General features: G+C 43.6%; 1 protein-coding gene across 1 annotated transcript in view; it reads right to left on the bottom strand.

The window, feature by feature from the left end:
* Positions 1-14,838: 14,838 nt before the first annotated feature.
* Positions 14,839-22,398, bottom strand: part of LOC125396218 (uncharacterized) — a 157,275-nt gene continuing 149,715 nt past the window's right edge. The window contains exon 2 of the mRNA XM_085699337.2: positions 14,839-15,702. The gene's annotated coding sequence lies outside the window, so the exon portion shown is untranslated. The remainder of the gene's footprint in view (positions 15,703-22,398) is intronic.

Raw genomic sequence — 22,398 nt, 5'->3', positions numbered from 1 at the left:
AGTTTTAAGAATTCCTGCTGTAATTTGGGGTTAGCTTATAATTCCTGAAAAAGAAAAAAAATCAAGTCTATAAATCCTGCTGTATTCAATCACTTCCAATAATAGGCTTCTGTGGTCAAATTCACCATCAATTAGCTATGTTCTTCACAGAGAGGGTAAACCCAGGAGAGGCACTACAGACACTGAGCCCATATCCTTAAATGGTGGTATGTGGGGGGAGGGGGGCTGGAAAATCCTTGGCCAAGAGCCTCGGCTGCATAAAATGTATAAGAGCCTCAAAAATAGAATGTGTGGTGAGGGAAAATGCACTCTAAATACCAAGATGTCCCCCTCCCATCTTAAGATATTCCAAGGGCTCCTCTGGTAAATGAAAGTTGGCAGTTGGGTAATATTGTCAATGGTTTTTTGTTTGTTTGTTTGTTTGTTTAATGAATTCTAAGGCTTCTCCTGCCTGTGATTAATTGATCCTGGAGTTAAAAGGCAGGGTGAACCCTCAGTCCCATCTAGGTGCAAGTAGTAAAGGGGGATCCTGAGCCACCAGCATTGGTGACAAAGGTGACAAAGCCTGAGAACCTCACAAGTCATGAGAAGACTTCACACACTCAGTCACATGCTCTCAACAACTCCCGTCTATGAACCAGCCTTGCTCTGCATCTACCATGCTTCATTTCCGGTACGCTGCTGCTTCCAGACACAGGGCTTCACTGACCTGATATGTTCCCTCCTCAAAACAGTTAGTTAGCTCTAACCTGTTGGAGGTGGTGAGACCAGAAAGCCCACATTCACATGCCACCAACTCACATAGAACCCATACCCTAAACACATCCTGTACTGGGAACCACACCATGAGATGCTATCTACCCATCCCAGCTACTATTGGTCCTGTGTCCCAAATCACTCAAACTGGTCTGCGAGCCTTGTCTACTGCTTCATCTGTTTCTGCCCACAGAAGCAGTCTCTTGCTGCAGGTCCTCTTTGCTCCTTCTGCCTTCTGAGAGTCCCACTCCTTCCCCTGACTCTTTACATGGTGCAGCTCCATTTCGGGAACTGAGACCAATAATCAGCTCTGCAATGCAATCATTTTCTGACCCAATGCCCTCACTGCCCTTGAGTGATAACAAAATTCACATTTGAAAGTACAGGTGTTTCCAAGCCACACACATCAATGGTCCAGGAATTCACTTCTCAGGAAGGGCACGTTCACTTTCAAAAAAACTGACCAGAAGAAAGGGGGTAAGAAAGGACAATAAGGTATCTTCAAAGAATAAATACAGGATGTGTGTGTGTGTGTGTGTGTATGTGTGTATGTGTAAATATATACATGGAAGCATACACATACACGTGTGTGTGTGTATGTGTGTGTATACATCCCTAATTCTGAATGTTTTTTGTTAGTTTGCAATAGTGTATATATTGTAAGAAGCCATCCTAGATAAAGGGAGCATTCACAGATCTCTGCGAAAACATTAGAAAGGCTTTTCTGGAAAGCTGTTGAGCAAAAAGCATGCTGTGCATATGTGTGTGTACATGCTCATACACATGTGTGTGAGTGTACATGTTTGTGTGTGCATGTGGAAGCCGTGAATGTCAGGTGTCTTCTTCAACTACTTTCCACTTCTTTATGAAATGATATTTTTAGGTAGTCTTTGAGTTGTTTCTTGTTTTGTTTGTGTTGTTGCTTTGTGGTTTTTGAGACAGGCTCTCTTACTGAACTCGGAGTTTGCAAATTCAGCTAGACTGGCTGGCCAGCAAGTCCCAGGGACTCTCCTGTGACTACCTTCCTAGTGCTGGGGACACAGGCTTGCACCACCAACCAAGCTTTTAACATGGGTGCTGGGGATCTGAACCCGGGTCCTTGTTCTTAGGCAGCACTTTTCCCATTCTGCCTGCACCTCCCTAGCCCCTGGCACATGTATTTAAAGATTTAAAAATATACATAACCTTTGATTCAGAAATATACCCCTTGAGAATATTTCTTAAAGAAAAACTAAAGTACTTAGCAACATGATTGTCCCGGAAGTAGGGTTCACAACTAATAAAATGAGAGAGGTGAGATCACCAAGTGAACAGCTAATAACAGAGAACTTATAAAGCAATGGTAAAAAGAAAAAATATTCTGCTAAAATTTGTTAATGTTTTTGAACGTTTGGAAGAAAGTTTAGTTTAAGAAGTTACTACAGAAAAACCTTTATAAACTGATAGGATCGATGAACATAGCTATGTGAGCCTAGGAATATGATTCTTCTTCTAAAACACTGGCTGTGCAAAGGTGAGGACAGGCATTTGGATTGCCAGAATCCACCTAAAAACTGGGTGGCCATGTAGGCTGACCTATAATCCTAGCACATCCATGGGAGGCAGAGAGGGAAAATTACCTGAGCAAACTAGCTAGCCAGAACAGTCAGTGTGAGCACTAGCTGGTGAGAGACCTCTGCCTCAATGCATAAGGTAGGGAGTGGTTAAGGAAGACAACCAGGAGGACCTCTGCTTCCACGTGCACATGTACACACACACTCGTACCCATGTACATCCAAACACACATGCTTGCATATATGTGTATGCACCACACATATACATATGCAAAACAGAGAAAAGGACCTTGTTTAATGCAGAGAATCCCAAATGAAGAAGTAAAGAACATGTCACCGTGTGCCGTGACAAATGAAAAACTGAGTGTCCATCAATAACGTCCCTAGCACCTTAAAAGCACAAACCTCCAACCTATGACACCAATAACTGTGCAGGATGACACCAGCACCCAGGTCTCTGAAAGGTTATCAGGACAGTGGGGACAGACATGTCCCTCACAACAGGGTAGATGATGATTATCTTTGGACAATGAAATCATGCTATTTTTAAAATTTTCCCCATTTTATTTGTTTATCTAACATGTATACAATGACCATACCACTGCTATGCAAAGCAAAATGTTGAAGACATATTTTTAAAGTTATAGAATTAAGTCAACTCAAAAGAGGTAATGGCCTGCCTCACTCAGGAGTAGAAATCATTCCAGTTTTAGTACGCCCAGATTCCTAAAAGTGAGGTGGGTATAAAGAAGCCAACTTTATTTCATGACATTACGGCCACTTCCACGTACCCAAGAGGGCTTTGTTTCAAGACTCCCAGATGATTCCTGAAACCACAGACATTACTTTTTTTGCACAGATGTCGATATAAACTTTCAGGGTTATACTTAAAAGAAATATTTTACAGCCTCTTATATACATATAGCCAGCTCCGCCACTCTCACACTTTGGGTCCACTACCTATGCCCAAACAGTGCAGTACTGTGATGGTTAATCAGGTATTCAAGATGATACTAAGTGACTAACAGAGGGGGAACATCTGTAGCGTGGATACACTGGACAAGGGATGGTCACGTTCAGGTGCAGAACATGACGGAGTGAGATTTTTCTAACACTATTCAAAAGCAGCAAATCACTTCAATCTTATGAATTGTTTACTTCCAAAATTTTCTGTTTTATATTTCCAGACTGTGTTGACCATGGGTAATGGAATCCCAGAAAAGCAGCTCCTCAGGTAAGAAAGTACCTACCGCTTCCAAGCCAAAGAACCAGGCAGAGTGTGTTGAGAGTTCCCGCTCTTTGGAAGTAAGCAGGTCCCCGGGCAGGTGACCTTGTACTTTCTGAGCAGTCCTGAGAGCAGCAGAGATGAATGGCTGGAGACTGAGAGGAATACCAAACTGACAGAAAACAAGCAAGTAAGTTACTAAAAGCCAAACTGGTTGTCTCTTATTAAACGGCCACTCTGTTCACAACAACCCAGCAACAAGATGGGGGCTCTCACCTGCCAGGCAAAGGCTGGATGCTGAGGGCAGAAGAGTGGAGGGGATACAGATCTCATCTGTCTGGACAGATGCTAAATTTTAGTGTTTTCTCACTGGGTGCAGCAGAAATGACAGAAGTTCACGGAGAGATGGAAGCAGGAAGGACCAGATCCAACAAAAGGTTAAACTCCCACCAGCTGCTATAAAAGTTAGCCCGCCTGAGCCCTCATAGAGGCCACCATCCAGGCCATGCAAGCTAATCCTACTCCGTGAGCACTTTCAGACAAATCTGCTCATTGCATCACAAGCTGTAGCCAAGACACCCACGTTACACAAACCACGGGTGGCATTGCAAGGATCAGGAAAATGTGATGGGTGTTCAGAAAATTGAAACAGAAGTTGAGTGCGGGAGACCTGTGAGCTCAAGCTTTTAGCAAGAGAGTGTTTGGTCAACGCCCCAAGGTATGACTTAAAATCAGGCCACATAGTGGCAAACAAAGCATTTTGAACTAGGAAGTAACTGTGAGCTGAGGTTACAGAGAGAAGAGTTAGGGGCACATATTAGGGAAGAGCTCAGTTCACGATCAACACCTGAAATACCACGCGCTTGCATCAGTTAACCAGCTCCCGGGAACTACTACCTCTCAAGAATTCAGGATAGAATTCAGAAATTTCATTTCCACCTTAGAAAGTACAGAACCCATGAGTTAGGCTCAACAATTGTATCTTTGTGCCCACAAGGGTGTTCCCATGCATCTTGGCCCTTTGTTCTATGTGTAACTTCTTCGTTTTTGCTTTTACTTTTGGTTATTCTGGGCCTCCAATGTTGATTCTTATGTAGCTCATAGACCCCCACAGTGAAACTGTTACTTCTTCCCAAATACGCTGTTCTTTTCAGTGAGTTCAGATCTTAGATACTAATGTCTCTGGATACCGGGAGAAATTGCCTGGTTTAAAGATACAGCGGGGGGGGGGGGGGGGGGGAGAACTTCTGGAAAGAAGTATCTTTGCTAAATACTGAAGAGGAATGCCTGTCAAAGGTGACTTTTCACACAGGACAAAGGGCCAGAGTCTGGAGGGGAGGAGACAAGGCTCTTCCCGCCTCTTTCTGTTCCACAGCATTGATGATCAGGCTGGAAAGCAAGTGATTCAAAGGATCCACCAATGGCTTTTCTCTCCTTCGTGTTAGTCTTGAGAAAGGCTGGGTGTTAAAGATAAGACAGTCTTGAACAAGAGATGGAAACAAGTGTGACCAGTCGCTGCCACCCACGCAAGGGGTCCTCTTCCGTAAGCAACCCCCACTGCATTTCCTACTCGGTCATGTCCTGCCCATCCACGTCCAAGAAAATGCCTCCATTGGGCAGTAAGTTCATTTAGGGCCATCCATGTCTATCCAGACGTACAGTGTTCCAGGAGTTGACCCCATGCTGTGTCTATCTTTCTGTTGTTACAATATAAGGCCAGCCCAATTCATTGTTATTTTTTTAAATTGTGAGTCTTTATGAGGTACATTATAGTTATTCAATGTATGTATACCATGCCTAATAATCACACTGGAAAATAAACATTTCTGTCCTTCAGTCATCAGTTGTCTTGGGAATTTCCTGGTCTTCTTTTACAGTCATTTAGAAAGAGAAGCATAGATGTTTTCACTAATCGCTGCCCTACATGCCAAAGTTAACCAGAAATGACTTCCCTACTGTTTTTGGTGCCCCTTTATGACCTTCCTTCCACCCATCTCCCTTTGTGCTTCCCGGTCTCTAGTGACTGACTATGGGTATATGCAGTTCAGAGATAGAACACTGGCTTTGCAAGCACAAAGCTCTGGATTTGATCCCAAACACACAGAGAGAACAAGGGATGGGGGAGAAGAATGGAAGGAAGGGAGATACAGAAATTACCAAGTTCTCTTAAGACTTTGGCAAGCTAACTCTGAATTCAGCTATAAAAGCCCGGGCTCTTGAGTCAGAACAAGAGAACTTCTTCAGTGTCGTGCTTTGAACTTGTTCCCAAATAAGATGTGTCCCACCAGGCACAGTAAGACCTGCAGCAGCAGTCTCCAGTCCAGTGGAGGGACATGGGTCCCTCCTGTGAAATATCATTTCCTTACTCGAGTGATGTTATCGGATCATATTATGGGAGATCTTTTTCTTCTTCTAAATGTCAACTTTTCAAAATCTAGAGGTATCAGGTGAGGGCAGCAAGAAAGAACATTTCATCAATCAAACAATGAAATGGATCTAGTAATCCACATGCATGTGACAAAGAAGATAATCCCAAGTAACAAGAACCATCTAACTTGCTAATTGGAACATTAGGTTGAAGGTCTCCAAGCCTCCAAAGCACAGTGTGAACTTTGTGCCTGTCATGTCATGGGGTACCGATACTATCCATGAATCTCACTCCATAAGCCTGAAAGCTCTGAGGAGAGAGACCCTGCTGAATCCGTCTCTAAATCCCAAAGCCTGGGATAGCACTCAATCAATTGCTGGTACTTTCTGAGTGACTGGTCCTCTTATTTGTTCCTCCAGGAAGCGGCCTTGAAAGTATGGAGGTGCTTTAGAGAGTGGCCTGCATTTTATCTGAGATGTGTATTCCCCACTGCTAAGCAGCGAAAAGATCCCAAGAACCCTTTATTTCTCAGGACACTTTTTCTGGAAATGTGAGCCAGAATATTGCTTCCAGGCTTGACTACAGTTTCTATTAGGTTGGTCCAATTTACTGCCTCTCCAGTGGGTACTTGATGTCCAGAGGCATGGGGGAGGGTTGAAGAATCAACATCAGATGTGAGGACCATCCCAATCTTGGCCCTTGGGCAAAACACATCAACTTGAAATGGCAAAACCCCCAAGAAAGTTCATTAGAACATCTGGCACCTTATCAGGGATTTATCAAGCTTTCCCTGCGTTGATCCAAACTCCGGTTTAATGAAAATCGCCTGTTGATGGACAATGAATGCCAAAAATGTTTCCTTTTCTTTTCTTCCTCCTTCTGCTCCTCCTTCTCTCCCTCCCTCCCCAGCTCGCCCTGCTATAAATGTTAACTCTAAAATAGTGAAGACGCTTCATATTTCTAAGCCTGCGATAGACATGTTTTTATCAAACATTTGTGCTTAGGTTAGCCACTCTGTGTCAACATAAAATAAGTGTCATGGACATCCATCACCCCAGCGTGAGATGGGGAATTACGTGAGGTTGAATTACCCTCAACTTTTGCAACTGGGTCCTTGGCCAAGACAACATAACCTTTTGGTCTTAATTTGTATAAGTAAGAAAGATTTTCATATGTTTTACTGAATTTTAAGCTGGTAACTTTAAACCACTCACATATTTCAATGAACTAATTGTTATTCCACTCTATTTGTGTGTGAGATGATTTAGCTCTAGAAGTTGCAATTATAAAATTAAACTAAAGAACTATATTCCAACAGAGTACTACCCATCCACACAAATCAACAACCTTTGTTCACAGCCTGAGGGCAGAGGATAATGGCTTTTGCTGCATCAAAATGTCCTCCCCATATGATTACCATATGGTCCTTTGTTCAGAGTTCTGCTCCACTCGGTTTGTATGCCTCCATTTTCTTCCGCGATTCCTTCATTTACGTGAATACAATGGCAACCACCAAGACAAAGAGAAAGGGGTTCAGTTGGAGATGAAATAAGGTCCAAAAAGATTTCAGGACCAGAATTCTTGAAGGTCTAAAATGGTCTAAGGATGGAAACTCAAGAGCCCCAGTGGTCTGGAAAACATGAAAGATGCCAGAGTTTGGAAAGCACAGTTCAAAAGCCTAGGTCCTGGAAAACTGATGGGTGAGATTAGCAGATGGGAAAGATGAGTGGGCCAAAACCCACTCTGCCGGATCTTGCAATAGTGGCTACCTGCCATTCGACATGTTTCCAATCCCATCGACTGTACGATACCGAAAGTAAACCCGAACGCAAACTGTGGACTCCAGGGGATAGTGACGTGTCAATGTGGGGTCATCGCTCGTAATAAATGTGCTGACCTGCTTGGGGTGCTGGCAGCAGGGAGGCTGTGCACAGTGAGGCTCGGAACTGCTTTGTACTTTCTGCTCAGGTTTGCTGTGAACCTACAACTGCACTAAGAACTTATTTTTAAAATCTAGTATAGCTGCTAGATTTTAAACAGAGATAATGGCCTAAGTTTGTCTAAGAGATATGGTATCACCTACACACACTATTAGCTATCCCTTTAGCTGCAGTTGACTGCAGTTCTTTGGTGACTTTTCGTATTTACTCAACAAATAGTAAGTGTAAGAAAAAGCCAACTAGTCAAATAAGAATGTCCGTTGAATTTAAAAGCCAAGATAAAGTTTGGGAACATTAGACACGCCTTTTACATGGTATAAATGTGAAAAGACCTTCAGAGGTGTTAAATGCCCACAAGAGAATCCAGGAGGCTCAGCCTACTCACCCTGAAGTCTGTAATGAATTTAATTGCAATCCAGCACTACTACTGAGTGTCAAGAGACGGGGACCGAGGCAGAGGATCAAAATCTGTGAGCAAAGGATGCTGTGTTCTGAAGTATGGCAAATGATCAAGGACTTCATGCTCAAGGAGCAGAGAATGTAGGTACCTTGCCCACTCGACCTGCATAAGAGAGGCGCAATGCTGGTATTTCTCATCGTCCTATATTTCCACCCAACTTATAGCCCCAGGTAAATTCTAGCCTGTCTGGTTGACTGTCTTTTTTTCATTTCTTTTCTTACTCTTGAACTTATTTTTTTAATTTCACTGACCATATAGTCACATTATAAAATTTTCAGCTGCTATGACGTGAATATCTTACTCAGGCTTCCCCAGCTCCCACACCTGAGCACTGAGAACCACCGCCTACACACTTTCACTCAGGGGCCTCCACGGGGTGAGATCTACATTTTTGAATGCATGAAGTGCTTCCCGGCCCTTGAGGGCCTGAAGCGGCTAATTTTAAAACCATAGAAGTTATAAATTAAAGATATTGACCAAGGGCAGTTCACACGCCTCCTCTGGATTCCTGATGCAAATGGAACAAGAGTAGCAGAATAAAAGGACATGGCTGAGGTCGTGCCAAATGTGAGCCCAGACAGGACGTGAGAGTAGCAATAAGGGGTGACAACGGATTCATGCCTGTGTATTTATGAATTCTTATGTCTTAGGGAAATGATATGAAACCATAATGAATAAAATTACATAAACCCCGGGGTTTGTTTCAAGATGGCACTGGTCAGGGGAAAGTGGGTAGAAATGAGGCTGGATCAGAACTGACCATGAGCGCGTGGATAACAGTCCTCAACACTGCCTGGAGAATCACTCGGGTTTTGCTTTCGCATGTACTTGGAATTTTCCATAACAAACTTAAAGAAAAGAAAAGCGTGTTGCAGTTCTGGCTGTTTCCCTGGCCCCACCTTGAATTCTTGCTGTCCTCGGGATAGTTCAGAAATCTGAGGCCTGCCGATAAGTTTGGCAAATGGAGTTGAGAAGGGACACAGGGAGTCTAGGTGATACCACTATGTAACCTGACAGCCCTGCCAAGTTGAGAGCTGGGCTCTGGTGGGAACTGTGAGTGACATCCTTGCAGTGACAGCTTGGAGGCTCTTGTCATCTCGGGGCAGGATAGATTCCCACATCCTGACTTAATTGAAAACATCGGCATGCATCTCTGCCCCCTCGTGAAGAGGTGGAGATGTGAGGGCTTTAGAACAGCCAGGCAGGCGCTGCAAATGCGCAGGGTGATTCTGCCTGGAATGCAGCGACCTGACACGCAACTCAAGCAGATGTGGCTGAGAAGGGCCCGGGACTTTGCCCAGGAGTGAGCAGATGAGTGGAATATTTACTTTGAAAAGTAGCCTCCGTGGATGGGAAATGATTAATTCAACCATGAGGAATTTAGAACTCTACAGGGTGATGCCCTCAGGAAGAGAGGGCCCCTGTGAGAGGGGCTGATTGAGACAGCTCTGTGGTGTCCAGGCATACTGAAGTCCCTTTCTTTTCTTCCCACACTCCAGGGACCTGACCATGTGTCTGAATAGAGGAAAGTTATGACAAAAAGGGAGGAACAACGCTCTTAACTGCTTTGAAGAAAGTATCAAGGGACATTTCCAAGAGAGTGAAAGTTTTTGGATGGAAGGAACTATCTGGAATTTCTGTTAAGGAGTTTCAATTAAAGCTTAATATCCTCAATATTAATCTACAATTAAGGTTTACTATCCAGACTATTTAGAAGCAGCACATCAGAAAGACAATCAAATTCTGAGATGGATAAAGGTCTCAGATGTGTCTTCAAGGAAGATACACAAATGTCCATTCTACATGTGAAATAATGCCAGTGTCTTTGGTCACAAGGGACATGCAAATGAAAGCCACAAGGACATATCACTTTATATCCTCTGAGATGACTGCAATAATATTGTTTTAAACATGGAAAACGAGTACTGGTGAGGATGTGGAGAAATCAGAGCCCTCACGCATGACTGGAGGGAGCTTGGGACAGCGCAGCTGCTGTGGGAACACTGTAACAATTCCCCCAAAACCTAAACATAGAATTAGCATGTGATCACTGAGGCACCAAAAGCTAGGACTTGGAAAGATAATTGTACACCAGTCTTGACACCATGGGGCCGTCGACAAATGCATGGCTAAACGAACTGCAGAGCGCACGCACAATGAAATACTATTCAGTCATTAAAAACAATAAATTTTGATAGTCTATATGAACGAAACTTGAAGATATTAAGCTAAGAAGCCAAACACACAAAAATACCACTGTTCTGTAGCTCCTCTTCCAAGAAACACTAACAAAGGAAAGCATAGATAGAAAGTAGAGTAAAGGCCAGGCGGTGGTGGCACACGCCTTTAATCCTAGGACTTGGGAGGCAGAGGCAGATCTCTGAATTTGAGACCAGCCTGGTCTACAGAACTAGTTCCAAGACAGTCAGGACTACACAAAGAGACCCTGTCTAAACAGAGAGAGAGAGAGAGAGAGAGAGAGAGAGAGAGAGAGACAGAGAGAGAGACAGAGAGAGAGAGACAGAGAGAGAGAATAGTTAAAATGGACTAGAAAAGGGTTAAGCAGAGCATACGTGTGATTACGAATTATAAATAGAAATGGTGATGTTGACTGTATGGTACTGCAGACATAACTAATGCCACAAGACTCTGCACCTCAAGATTGCTAAAATGGCACATTTTGTTGCATATATTTTACTACATTTTGGAAATATAGATTTTTTTAATTGTATACTTAGAAGCAGGTGGATTTTATGAGATGTGACTTATATCCCAATAAAGCCGAAAGCTTAAGTAACAGAAGCACATGCTGCTAGCCTGATGTCCATCAAGGCTGTGGCTGCTGGAAGGGATGGAGTCACCTGGCACCTCAGCCCCAGTGGTACTCTTTCTGGTCATCAGAACTCTGTGCAGCCACTTCTCCATGGGAACGAAGTCCATCTGTGCCCTGGAGAGCAATACTGAGGAGCCAGGTCCCAAGGCAAGTGTGCATCTTCACATCCTTGCCACCTAGGAGGAGGGCCTCTCTTTGTGCCTTTTTAGCCCCGCTGCCAACACAGGACAGCGTAAATCCACTAAGCTTGCCTCTCTCCCTGATGAATCTGAACAACAGAATCATTCACTCACCCTTAGTCAAGATGAGAGGCTGGGGAACAGTGGACACCTCTGGGAGGCTGACTTTGGTCCTTCTCGCATAATTCAGGCTGGTGGGGAAAAGCCAGAGTCTTATGAAGATCTACTTTGTCCTTCCACGGGGGCCTACTTCCCCCACCCTCTGCCCCCGCCAGCCTCTTCTTCCCCAAAGCTGTTCTTTCTCTGCCCTAACAACACTTCTGTGGATGCCGTCACTCCCCAGGGGACACGGGTCCCACTCTGCCTCCAGGTGTACAGGAGTTGCATCCCAAAATATTTTCTGCCCGACTAACTCCACTGAGTTCAGGTCATAGCCACTGTTTCCTCATTCTGAAGCCTTTCGGGGCCCTACATTCCCACCTTCCACACAGCTCATAACACTCTGCTCTGTCTTTGGTCTCTGGAGGCTTGGAGAACAAAGATACATGCCCATTCCTTTATTCCTTGGCACCGCAGCTGGCACATCGCAAGCTGCTAGATGGAAACCAGGATCACAGCCTTGTTCTATCCAAGGACCAGACTCACTCTGGAGGAGGACAGGTGTCACTGCCTTTCCCTTAGAAAATGATGAAGGTGGGCCTTGGCCATGCGTAACTAGGGGACACTGAGTGAGCACACATTTCTATCCATGTGGTACCCGTCACAGGGACCCCCACTCACTTCAGACCATCACAGGGTGTGCCTCCCTTAGCTTTGAAATCACTAAAGCTCTCCTCCAAATTCCTGCAAAGAACTCTTCATCTGTAACCCTGGACCAGGTTCCACCATACCCGTACGGCAGATTAGGTTCTATTTTCTGGCACCTTCTGTATGATCTCTCTGTCACACTGCACATGTGTGTTGAGGGGCAGTGTAAGGGAAGGGGCTAATTTTCTTATTTGTTTTCTTCCTTTATCAAACTAACCTCTTCAAGAGATAAAATAAATAAAATGTCAGGCAGGGCCGAGTCTATCTCAGCATTGGGGAAGATGAGGCTGGAAGATCATGTGTTTGGGTTACAGTGAGTTATTTGTTTCAAAATAAAATAACAATAATAATAATTGTAATGAAAGAAGAGGGAATAAGGAAGGAATGAAGGGAGGGAGGGAGGAAAGGATATTTTCTAATTTTCCATTTTCTACATATTACAGTTGAACAAAGAAGGCAACGATGGTGAATATGTTCTTTTCCTTGTAATGTCAGAGGTCCTATTAATAGGATATGAACTATATATCGGACAGCTTCACAAATCAAAGGAGCTTACCAATAGCGAGTCATCAGCACTCGGCTAATTTCCACTCTAATCTGCAATCTACTCTAAGATTGCCACGGGAGTCACAGGGCCCAACTAAGTCCACTGTGCACCTCTCCGTGCGTGCTAATATGGAAACTACTGTCAGCTAAACATTTCTTGTTTCTCTTTAGAAAATGAGTATGTGTTGGCAATTTTTTATTGCATAATAAAACCAGCAGAAAATGAACTTGCTCCAGTGTGTCCCCACTCTTTAAAACCGCCGTGCCTTCCCTCCCTTGCCCTATTCTTTAGCTGGCATCCTGCCTTGACCTCAGCTCCGTGTTCAGTGGAGCGATGACCACAGCCTCAGGCAGGGAGCTTCCACTGGGCCAGGGTGTCCTGCTGTCTGCCCATTTGGGGATCCACATGGTATGGACAGACTCTGGGATCAGTTTGCACCCCAAGGGGAGTTGGCCTCCGTGGATATTGCTTTTATAGACTCTGCTTGTTTCTGACTCTGTGTGTTTTTTTTATTACATTCCTTTGCAATTCTAGCAGCTGTTTTTGTCAAGAGTCTTAATAAAGTTTGAACTGCTAAGCGAACTTTATGGAAATTGGTCACAGAAGCATACGCGGCACCTTTGGAGGAGCAGAGGCTAAATTGCCCCTGGGCTGCAATGACAAAATAACCCGACAGTTTAGGTGAAAGATGAGGCTTGGCAGTAGGTTTCTAACCGGGATTCCTAACGAGATTTCTCAAAGCCTGCTGCCCAGCAAACTATTGGTTTCTTTATATCTATTTGACACAGTTTTTTTTTTTTTCAGAAGTGTTTGGCTACACAGCACGGCTTGGGGGGATGCTTTGCAGGCCTTTAAAGCGGCACCTCTGCTTTGCTTGGCTTCTGTCTCATGCCGCTTCCCCTCCTAAGTCAAAGCTCAGGAGAATGACTGGAGACACAACAGAGTTCGAGTTGATGAGAGGTAAGAATGCCTGCGATGCCATCTGCGTCTTCCTTTTATGAAGTGAAGTAAGATGTCACAGTGAGCCGTTCCGTCCACTGATCTGGCCGTGACCACAGCCTGATCCAGCAGTGTCTTCCAAGTTCCAGAGGACTCCGACCTCCTCCCGAATACACCCGAGCTGTAATTCCCCTCTTCTGCTTCACACACCCAAACTAACTACTCGTCTTTCTTGGGTGTTACTTCACACATTTTCTTGAATAAAACAGATTTGGAGAACAATACGCTTCGGCAGGTAACCCAACTCCCAAATCCTTCCTTATAACAAGACACTGATGGGACACTTTGAGAACTCATTTCGCCACAGACACTAACTAAAATCGGAACTGGTGATCTAGCAGAGCTGTACTGGAAGAAATATTCTAGGAGACTCTAGAATAAAAGGCTGTAGACATGGTACTTCAGACTTAAGATATGCAAAATGCAACATGGAACCCAGAGGCTTTTGAAAGCAACACTTCTCTGATGCCGGGTGTTTACTCAGCGTCACGGTAGAATACGAGGCGACTCCAGAGGCCTGCCTAAGTGCTAGTCACCCTGGGGAGGAGGCGCTGCTCCCAGACCTCAGTGACTATAAAATAAACAAGCATTTCTGCCCTGTCAAATGGACTGGGTCGAGGGCACAGCAAACGCTTGGGTGCTGCAGGACCTGAGCCGGCACTCATCCAGCTCCTGGATCTGCCGCTCAGAACTGTCTTGGGTCTCTCCTTTTCTCTATCACGATCTGCTGCAATGTAAGGAAGAACAAATAAGACGAGAGCTTTACATCCTTCGTGACAATGCCATGCTGAGACTCACTAGGAATGATTCTCAATCCCTTTCTGAATTCCTATCCAGAGTCAATGCACACTTCCTATTGTTTCGCTTTTTAGAAAACTAAAACTCCAAGCCCAACCCATCACTTCTGTTGAAGTTCTCACACCTGTGCTCCCAACAGCCGGCAGAACCTCCTCCAGTTTGACAGACCTTCTTAAAACACCTGGCTAAGGCTTTCTCCGCACACACACTCGAAAGCATGCATTTCTTATAGCAGACAGTGGAGGGCGATGTTGTACCGGTGTGTTTCCACACATCAGCCTCTCGGGGGAACTTCCTTTCCAAGAGAAAAGGGCTCTTTCCCACACTAATATGAACATGATGAACGATAATGAAAACAATAGCTACACCGACATATTTTCCCCAGAAGTTCTTTTTATTTGTTCAGAGTATGAATGTAAGACCCTTTAACTACGAGATACCGAGATAAATGAATAGATTTCTGAAAAGGGTGGAAAGCATCAAAAATATTTTCAAGAGGGGCTCCCCGGACTTGTAACTTGATGATTCTGACTACTGTATATTAGGAGTCTCATTACAAACCGTTGTTCAGCAGTTTAAAGATAATATAACAGCAATAAAAATATAGAAACACTCAGATTAACATCTGGCCACAATCAACCCCGTGTCGTAAACGAGACTCGCTGACTGCATTTCTCTGGGCACAGACCTGGCAAGAACGAGAGAAAGATACAATTCTAAACTCAGAGCTGTGACAGCTGAGTGTTATTTTCAGCCGATTCACTTAAGATCTGTGCGAGCCTCTTCTCCATTCCCTCCCCGAAGCCTAAACTCCGAAGACCCAATTTAATTCCTGCCTTTTCCGTTCCCACAGCAAACTCGCTTCTGCTTGACAGGGGCTCCTTTGTAGTTCTTCACTAGTCTGGTTGGATACTGCTCCACACCACACAGGTAACTTAATAAATCAATTTAAGAAGCACAGGCAAGTTTATGGCATGCTCAGAATACTCTAGAAGTACAAGCAGGAAAAAGCTGGCTTTAATTCAAGCACACTTTCATAATTCCTAGGAGGGTTGCCAGAGAGAATACAGGACAAGCACTTCAATTTGGTTTTCAGATAAATAAGACAGTTTTAGTAGAAGGAGATCCCATGTAATGTGTGAGCCCCGCTCAAGCTTTAAGAGTGTCTGTCGCTTCTCTGGAACTCAGGTTTCATTGTTCTTCTTCGGGAGTGCACAACCGGAGTTCACAGTCTGTGCTGTGTGAAAATGGAAAGAGAAGTTTATGAATTTACATGCATTAAAAATATGCCTGCTGCTCAGGTTTGGGGAGAGGTGGGAGACAGGTCTTTTTTTTCCCCCCTTCATTACCCTGAGAGTATGCTACTGCCAAGAACCCGATAATTTGGCTGATTTAATATTTGGGGTGGTTTGAATGCAAAATGTCCCCCGCCACACACACACACACAGGCTGGGTTTTGGATGTTTGCTGCCCGGCTGGCAGTACTGCAGTACTATTAAAGGAGGCTGTGGGATATTTAGGAGGCAGGGCCTGGCCAGCAGAGGTGGGTTACTGGGAGTAGGCTTTGACACATTCTCCCTTCGTTGTCTCCTTCTTGCTCCGCTATAGTGGTGAGCAGCTTCTGCCATGGCTGTCATGGCCACGAACTGAGCTGCCCTACGGTAGGGAACAGGAGCTGCTCCAAGACACAGGACGAGAATAAAAGGCACGGCTGCCCTTCCAGCAAACATAGGTGGCAGAGCAAATAGCCCACCTCCAATAACAGCTAACGTGCCATCTACTGCTCGTGGACTTTGTCTCTGTCTTCGCGGGACAAAGAGCTGGTCTATGCCCAGTAGGTGAGTGAATTAAGCATTTAAGAATGTTCCATAAAGCTTTCAGACCACAGCAAACAAAGGATAACCTAACCCGTGTGGCACCACCGTCTGCCCCACCCCACCCCGCTCCACCCGCAAGTTATATTTCTCCTTGGTTTGAAAGCAGGGAGAAGGGAACCCTTGTATACCATTGGTGGGCTTGTATCCAGTGTAACCACTCAGCCTAAAGGTTCCTAAAAACTAAAGGGCGGAGAAACCCTAGGTCCAGCCATACTCTTCTGCATATTCATCCAAGCAGACTGCAGTCAGTGTGTCTGCTGTCTTCACCCCTGTATTCACTACAGCATAGTCCGAAGCAGCCAAGGGATAAAATCAAACACACGTGTGCACCTGTGTGCGTGTGTGTGCGTGCACACATATATAGCACATATCACATATATATCACATTTTCTTCATCTAATGGGATATATATATATATATTATATACGTGTATATGTATATATCTCACTATCCATTACTCTTAGACATATCTGTCATTCATGGCGACACGGATGAACCTGGGGACATTAAGCTAACTGAAATAAAACAGATACACAAAGAGAATCACTGGTTGGTATCAATTATATATGGTATCAATAACAGTCAGACTCGTGGCAAAGAGCATAATGGTGACTGCCAGCGATGGGAGACGTAACAAGGAATAGGGAGCTAATCATTGTAGGGGACCATTCCCAACTAAGCACAAGGGACAGATTTATGTGGCTCAGCATTATGGTTATAGTTATGAAAACATGTTGCATACTTCAAAATTCCTGGGTATGTGAGCAAAGACATGTTAATTGTCTTGACTTCATAACATACCTCGCCCTGTACAATGTAAATATATATAGCCAATTTTAAGTGGATAAAATCTTAAAACATTTAAAACTAATAGAAAAATGAAATTCCATTCTAAATTTTAAAAATTAGCAAAATGTTAGACTTAGCTTATTACTTTTCTTTGTTCTTTGCTGTTCTGGGAATTGAACCCAGGACACCTCCCTGCCCATGTGTCAGGGAGATGCGTTATCACTGGGTTACAACAGCCTCAACTTTCCTTTTAAAAGATAAGACTCTCAACCTAATAGAACCAGAGTCACGCATGGCCTGTGTATCACAGAAGCTGTTGCTGTTGTCGCCCCCACACAGAAGACATGCAAACCAAGGAGCTGAAAACCCATCGGACAACAGTAACTAATACCTCAAAACATCACATGCCAATTAACTGCAAATTAAGTATTTGAACTCAGGAGGGTAACAAAGGCGACCACCTTCACAGAATTTCTGCAGTCTTGGGAGGGGGCATGAGGTCAGGAACAGAACATTTATAGAGCTTAGAGCCCTGGGTATAGGTTGTTTAAGGCAGCTCCTTCAGGGCAAGAAATTAGTATAGGAATCATCACTTGGGGCCGGTGGGCTCAAAGGAACGGTTGTTTAGAAGTAAGTTTTGATGAATAAATTTATGTTCTAATAAGTAAGCTTTTTACCCAGGTGAGCCGATTTTTTTCCCGATAAGTGATTGTAGGAATTTCTTGAAGTAAGGAGTGAAAATTACAATTTGATTTCAGCTTTCTCTGCCTTGTACCATTTCCCTGGAACAAACAGTATGGTCATCTGAGGTAAATGGACCCAGGTCTGTCTTCACATGGCAACCGTTGGTTTCTGTGCGGCCCAAATGTAGTTATTACTTAGTGAACACGTACTGTATGCCCAGCTCTTTCCACATCTCATATACAAAAGTGGCCTTGATGTTCTTTTATTGCTTGATAAGGAAACAACCCCAAAAGTTACTGAGTCATCTGTACAAATCACTGACGGATGATCTAGACTTTGCAATCCTTTCCTTTTCAAAGAGTTCGATCTATCTTATTCATTATAGTAAAAATATACTGTATTTGCATAGATAAATATCAGTGTAAGCATAGGTGCTAAAGAAACATGATAATTATTAGTGATACTAAAGCTAATTAAAATCAGGTAGTTATAGCTTGTCCACTAAAATTGACAAGCAAAAATAGTAGGTCTGACACAGACAGAAACTGAGGCATACTTCAAGCTTTTCACCTTAGTCTTCAGCAACGGTGAGGCCTGAAGGATGTAAAGCTGGCTTCCTTGGACCTCCATCTGGAATCTTTCCCTCCCTTGGACTTCTCCTTGCAAGGAGGAACATGACAGTTTCTGCCAGAAGATCACCATCTGGCTTCCTCACTTAACTCTGTCTACTCTATTTGCCCTGAAGCAGAATGCTACCAACACCCCCCCCCCCAAACCCACTTTCCAGACCCAGCTTGCTGCTCAGAAATTGCCATTTAGACTCCATCTGAAGCTTGAGAAACCATGGGCTTGCTTTCCTAAAGAATTAAATGATTTGAGCACTGTAGCAACTCCTCTTTCCCAGGATAATCCATCAAAAACATGGCCTAAGTCGTGATAACACCAAGCCCCCGGTTTTCAAAGTCAGACATGAAATTATATCTCAGTGACTTCCTTTGACCCAAAAGAAAAATGCAAACCAGCCTTACTTAGTTCTTCATGTTAATCACGAAGGAAGAATGTTTGAAACACCGAGGCGATTGATGCTGCTTTTCAACCTTTCCCTCCTCGTGTTGGATGCCTGTTGAACTGCACTGTTTGTTTAAATCGTCGGTTCCAGCGACCTCGCTCTCAATATTTATTATGCTTCAGATGAAATAATATTGTAGGCGTTCCCATTTTTTAAATTCCATGCTGCTATAAAATATACAGTGAATCTATCACTACCTCGGATGGGCTCACTACTTTGAAATCGTCCCTGAGCCAGCTTCAAACCGTCCCTTTCTGAGAAACAAAGACCAAGTCTTTGCTTTGGGAAGAGCTATCTCCGTTGTTTTAAATGTACAGCTCGAATGTATGTTTTCTTTTTACAGAGTTTTCTGTTTTTCTTATGCCTTGCCTGGACAATGCTCTATGGAAAACAGAACTGCTTTAGGGCAAATGCTGGTATTATGGGTTTTTACTGTAAAGCATAGGGTGCTTTGTGAATAAAAGGGAAGTTTTTTTTCTTAGTGCTTCAGAGCTCAGCAGTAACCGCAACAATACACTCTGTCCTAGAATTTTAGTAATAAATGTCGGCATATTTATATAATAATGATAACTACAATTTTAACTTTTCACAGCTAAAACATCTATGATTATATTGGGCCCAATATAGCCTAAAGTAAGATGAGCTAGAATTCACAATTTTTTTTTTCTCTTTTAAAGAGGCTATATCATTATAGTAGAAAAATACTATATTTGCATAGATACATGCCATTTAAACACAGGTATTATAGCAACATGACAATTGTTAGCAATACTAAAGCTAGTTGAAATTAAATAGTCATATTTTGTGCATTAAGATTGACAAACAAGAATATTAGGATAAACCATTTATTTCCATTCCATCCAAACTATAGGATCTCTTTAAGACAAAATGGAGTCAAAGATTTTGAAATTATGATTAGTGTTACAAGAAGCAAGTTATCAAAAAAAATATCAACTCAGAACTGTCATCTATTGCTACTCTGAAGAAGGGGTTTTTCCTAGTTTGTCCCTAATAAAACCCTCCCTGAATTTCCGAAAGGACACTGTCATGCTGGTGTTTACCTCTGACACACAGGAAGGAGGGGACTTTGTCACCACTGCCCTCAGAAACCAACTTCTACTCCTTTTAGAGAAAGCATTGTTCAAAATCTGTTGATTTTGAGGGCTTTAAAATGTAGAGAAAGACAGTAGCTGCCAAAGTGCCACATGGAAAGTGTCTAGTCTACTTTTCTTTTACTAATGTCAAACGGCTAAGAATAAGTTAGAGTAAAACCACATTTCTTCTTTATATTTGGGTGGAGAAAATAATTTCAAGTCTGAGCTGATTTCTTTTTCTCTCTCGATGATACCAGTTGCAGTCATAGAGCAGTGGATTTGAACTGAGAGTTACTCTTGACTCTGAATCCACCATCCTGCTGAGGACCGTAGGTACATGGCACAGCCTTCGGTCACGGTTTGCTAGTACAGTGACTTACATTCCCAACATCCACCATCTTAGGAGGCAAAGATTTTAAAACAAATGACCCTCCACTTGGGCTTGCTCACCCACTAAAGAGACCACTAATGCCCTAAGTGATAAAAAGAAGTAAGCAAGTCTACATGTTCTAAAACACCTAGAATCTAGTGTGTGAGCCACCTTGTGGCTAAGACTCAGGCCAAGATACAAATTCGGAATGTTAAGGATGGTTTCCACTGGGTTACTATTGTCATGTCGTTGTCCATTAAAAAGTAACAAGTAACAAATTCAACCATCAAATATCGGGAACCATCATGATACTGGAAAGAAACATGGTGTCAAGTGGCAGTGATTCTGAACCCCTCCCACTGTGTGGTACAGTCTCCTTCTCTGTGAATATGTAAACCAAACTGCCTACCTCAACCATCTACAAATTCATCTTCAAACCCAAGTTCCAACTACAGCTTTAAACTATATGTAAAGGCATGGTGAGGATGCCTCGGTGGAGGTCAGATTCCACTTTGAACATAATTAAGAATTTCAACCATTCAAAGTTAAAATACGAGTTCCCAAACGGGGACAGCCGCAGCTGCGGTTTCCACGCCGCCAGGGCTCCTCTTGTTCTTCTCTGCAGCCTCAGCCTCAGGTACCGCTTGTGAAGGTTCCCCTCCGCATCCCAGAGGCTGTGGGAGGACCCGCCACTTTGGCAGTCCCGTGGCTCACCGAAAGCGCCTGTGCGCTAGCACTCCATTTATTTCTGAAATGCTGGCCAAGCTGAAAGAGCTCCAGTCCCACGGGGGGCCGCATTTTTCTTCAGAAGAAATTGTCAGCACAGGTAAAACAGCTGCGTGCTAATGAAGAGAAATTAGCTATTGCATCAGATTCCTGCAGTTGAGGATGATTTCCATTGACATAAGCATGCCGTATTCTAAAGTCATAAAAAGTAGTGTTTCCCAAATGAGACCCAGGGATACCAATGACATCACGCGTGTGATCTACGGCCCATCTGAGAACGAAGCGGGGTGTGGGGGGGGGGATCACTATCTGACTGTTTCCACTCTCCATAACAGGGGTACCCCCGGCTCTGGCGATTAAGTGGTGGGAGGAAGGTCACCCCAGGTGGAGATATGAGGACAGATGATATACTTCTGACCCCCAGAAGGGAGAAGATATCTTACATTGTCCCAGAGGTTGGCCTTGCCAAACACACGTGACAGTCCCCGTCTCCTTTGTGATTTACTGGCTGCTAAGAGCGTGGACGCTGTGAGACAATTCTGAAACATATGTGGAAGGATTATAAGAAGTCTGGGACAAGCAATGGGCCAAGAGAGAAAGAAAAATGCAGTAAAGCTTTATTTGTAAGTCTAGATTTTAAACCTGACTACTGTCTGTACAAAAACATGACCAAGGGCAATGTTTAGTGCCACAGGGTAAGCTACAGGATTAGAAAAAATTAGGAACTAGGAAAAAAAAGACAAGTCTGGTGGGAAAGACTAAAGAGAGGGGACAAAGGGACTGTGGTGTATGCATCCTTGTCAGTCAGGGTATCTCAAGGTCAATGCTTCCTACAGCAGCACCCAGGTAAGGTCCCTGTACCGTGCTTCAGGGCATCTCAAAGTCAATGCTTCCTCCAGCAGTACCCAGGTAAGGTCCCTGTACCATGCTTCAGGGCATCTCAAAGTCAATGCTTCCTCCAGCAGTACCCAGGTACACTCTCTGGACCATGAGATAGCTACGCTCATCTCTCACATGATGCACTACCGTTCATTTTTGATCCTGAGTTTTATTAGTTTCTATAGCATGGATTGTTTCACAGTTTTTTATGATAAACCATTTGTGGCATGTGTCAGTTTTGTAAGGGCTGACTGGAGCCAGTTTGTCGCAGTGGATTGCTTAATTTTCAGAAATTTGCAAATAAGTTTCTAAAAGCAGTTATTATTAAAAATAATATAGGCTTATAAATAAATAAGCTAAGTTAAAAACATGTCATAAGCCTGTCCAGCATTTTTTTTATTTTAGTTATCATTTTTTTCAGCCAAATCTTTCATGTTTACCCTGA

The sequence above is a fragment of the Myodes glareolus genome, chromosome 14 (genome assembly GCF_982192425.1).
Source record: "Myodes glareolus chromosome 14, mMyoGla1.1, whole genome shotgun sequence".
NCBI lineage: Eukaryota > Metazoa > Chordata > Mammalia > Rodentia > Cricetidae > Myodes > Myodes glareolus.
This window is presented reverse-complemented; position numbering and strand designations above follow the sequence as displayed.